The 3,321-nt window shown below is 38.8% G+C and overlaps 1 pseudogene; it reads left to right on the top strand.

Moving 5' to 3' along the window:
• Window positions 1-2,393: 2,393 nt before the first annotated feature.
• Window positions 2,394-3,321, top strand: part of LOC102834448 — a 22,527-nt pseudogene continuing 21,599 nt past the window's right edge.

Here is a 3,321-nt window from a genome sequence, read left to right as displayed (position 1 = left end):
TATATGTTGTTGTTGTTAAGTGCCGTCGAGTTGATTCCGACCTATAGCGACTCTGTATAGGGTTTTCAAGGAGCAGCTGGTGAGCTTGAACCACCCACCATCCTTGCAGGTCAAACGACTTTGCAGTCTGGTGCATTAGTCCAGAGCGCCACACCAGGACTCCATTAAATACATAGCTGCACATATATTTGTTTGCTGCTTTTACTGTTGTTGCAAAGTTATGTATGCCATAGTAATTACTAATATGTCCTTTTTTATGTACTTTTTAGTGACTTCGTTTACCTTCATCAGGTAAAAGATTTTCAATATCCCCTTGTTCTGTTCTAACAACTACCTCTTGCTCTATATACAGATTTCTCGGGATCACAATTTAAGTGTTCTGGAACATTCATTCTTCACAATACTACCCAAAGTTTGTCATGGTACACACTTTTGCACAGTCAATAAAATATAAGTAAACGTTTTTCTGGTATTCTCTGCTTTCAGCCAAGATCCATCTGACGCCAGCAATGATATCCCTAATTCCACATTCTCTTCTGAATTTGGCTTGAATTTCTGGTGGTTCCCTGTTGGTGTAGTATTTATTGCAACAGTTTTTGAATTATCTTAAGCAAACTTTCACTTGCACGTGATAGTAACGATATTGATCTATGATTTCTGCATTCTGATGGATCACTTCTCTTTGGCATAGGCACAAGTAAGGATCTCTTTCAATTAGTTGGCCACATAGCTTTCTTCCAAATTTCTTGGCATAGATGAGGGGAGTGCTTCCAGTACTGCATCAGTTTGAAATATTTCAATCTTTATTTCTTGGGTTCCTGGAGCTTTTTTTTTTTTTTTTTTTTAAGTGTTTTATTGTGAATTATGTGATCGTTTACATGGGAGAACATTAGCTTTACATCCATCCTGTCGTATATCGTATATCGTTTCATTGCCATGATTATAATCCCCGCAAGCCTGCCCCTCAGTTGTCAGCACCCAGCCCCTCTCCCTCTCTGGGTCTAGAGTTCCCAGCCACTCCATCTCTCCACGTCATGGTCTCTGCCTTGGAGCCTTGTTTTTTGCCAATGCGTTCAGTGCTGCTTGGACTTCTTCCATCAGTATCATCTGTTCTTGATCATATGCGGCCTCTTAAAATGGCTGAACATAGGCCATTTCTTTTTGGCATGGTGACTCTGTGTATTCCTTCCATCTTATTTGGATGCTGCATTAGTCAGCGTTTTGCCTATAGAATATTTCAGTATTGCAAGTTGAGGCTTGAAATTTTTCTTCAGTTGTTTCAGCTTGAAAAGTGCTTAGCCTGCTCTTCCCTATTGGTTTTTTAACTCCAGGTCTTTGCACATTTCATTATAACACTTAACTTTGTTTCTAGAGCTGCCCTTCGAAATTTTCTATTCACCTCTTTTACTTTCTCGTTTCTTCTATTTACTTTAGTTTTCCTGTGCTCAAGAGCAAGTTGCAGAGTCTCTTCTGACATTCACTTTAGTTTTTTCTTTCTTTCCTATCTTTTTAATAACCTTTTGCTTTCTTCTTGTATGATGTTCTTGATGTTACCCCACAAATCTTCTGGTTTTTAGTCATTAGTGTCTAATGCATCAAATCTCTTCTTGAGATGGTCTCTAAATTTAGGTGGGATGTATTTAAGGTCATATTTTGGCTTTCATGGGCTTGTTTTAATTTTTTTTCAGCTTCAGCCTGAACTTTCATTTAAGCAATTGATGGTCTCTTCCACATTCTGCCTCTGTCCTTGTTTTGTCTGATGATATAGAACTTTTCTACTGTCTTTTTCCACAGATGTAATCAGTTTGATTCCTATGTATTCCATCTGGTGAGTTCCATGTATGTGTTGTTTTAAAAATGTATTAGCAATAAATAAGTCATTGGTCTTGCAAAATTCTATCATACCAGCATCATTTATATCATTAAGACCATATTTTCCAACTACTGATCCTTCCTCTTTGTTTCCAACTTTTGCATTCCAATTATGAATAATCAATACATTTTGATTGCATGTTTGATCAGTATCAGACTGAAGAAGTTGGTAGAATTCTTCAGTTCATCACAGGGTTTCAGGGTTGGTGCATACATTTGAATAATAGTGATATTGGCTGGTCCTCCTTATAGACTTATGGATATTTGCCTATTACAGACAGCATTGTACTTCAAGATAGATCTTGAAATGATTTTTTTTTTTGACAATGACTGTGATCCCATACTTCAATTTGTCATTCCCAGCATATTAAACCATATGAATGTCAGATTCAGAATGGCCAATACCAGTCCATCTCGGCTCACTAATGCCTAGGATATCGATCTTTTTGTGTTTCATTTCATTTTTGACGAGTTCTTGCTAGTCTATCTTAGCCTGGAAGCTCCTCTGAAACCTGTCCACCATGGGTAGCCCTGCTTGTATTTCAAATATCGGTGACATTACTTCCAGCATCACCACAACATGCAAGCCACCACAGTACGACGTATTGACACATAAATGGTGGTATATGTGCATTTTGTTGTTGTTGTTGTTAAGTGCCGTCAAGTCAGCTCTGACTCTTAGCAACCCTGTATATGGTTTCCGAAGAGCAGCTTGTGGGTTTGAACTGCCGTCCTTGTGGTTCACAGTCCAGTGTTGATCCACAGCGCCACACCAGAAGTACTATATATGCATTGTTGTTGTTAGGTGCCGTCAAATTGATTCCGACCCATAGTAACCCAGTATAGGGTTTCTGAGGAGTGGCTGGTGAGCTTGAACCGCCGACCTTGTGGTTAAACTACTTTGCAGTCTAGCATATTAACCCACAACACCACACCAGGACTCCTATAGCCAGTGATCATTTTGGGAGTCCTGGTATGGCACTGCAGGATAATGGTCAGTTTGGAGGTTCAAATCCACCAGCTGCTCCTTGGAAACTCTATACAGGGTCACTATAGGCTGGAACCAACTTGATTGTTCTTAACAATAACAACAATGATAATTTTAAGAACAGAAATTGTCATTAGTTCTATAAACCTTGAGGACCATGCTCTCAGATTTACCAGAAACTTTCTATCTAAGTTGAAATTAGGTAAATGTCTTACTCTTTATTTCTCTTTCTGGGCCCTGGTGTGGTGCTGTAGGATAGCACTGTACTGATAACGACAAGGTTGGCAGTGAAAACCCACCAGCTACTCTTTTTTTTTTTTCATGTTTTATTGTGAATTATATGATATTTTACATGAGAGAACTTTAGTTTTACATTCATTCCATCATATATCATCTCATTGCCAGGGTTCCAATCCCCTCCACACATAATCAACCGACCAAAGGGTATATCCTATAAACCC

This window comes from Chrysochloris asiatica, unplaced genomic scaffold, assembly GCF_000296735.1.
Source record: "Chrysochloris asiatica unplaced genomic scaffold, ChrAsi1.0 scaffold00062, whole genome shotgun sequence".
In the NCBI taxonomy this organism is placed as follows: domain Eukaryota; kingdom Metazoa; phylum Chordata; class Mammalia; order Afrosoricida; family Chrysochloridae; genus Chrysochloris; species Chrysochloris asiatica.
Note: the sequence above shows the minus strand (reverse complement) of the source record. Positions and strands in the feature narration are given on the sequence as shown.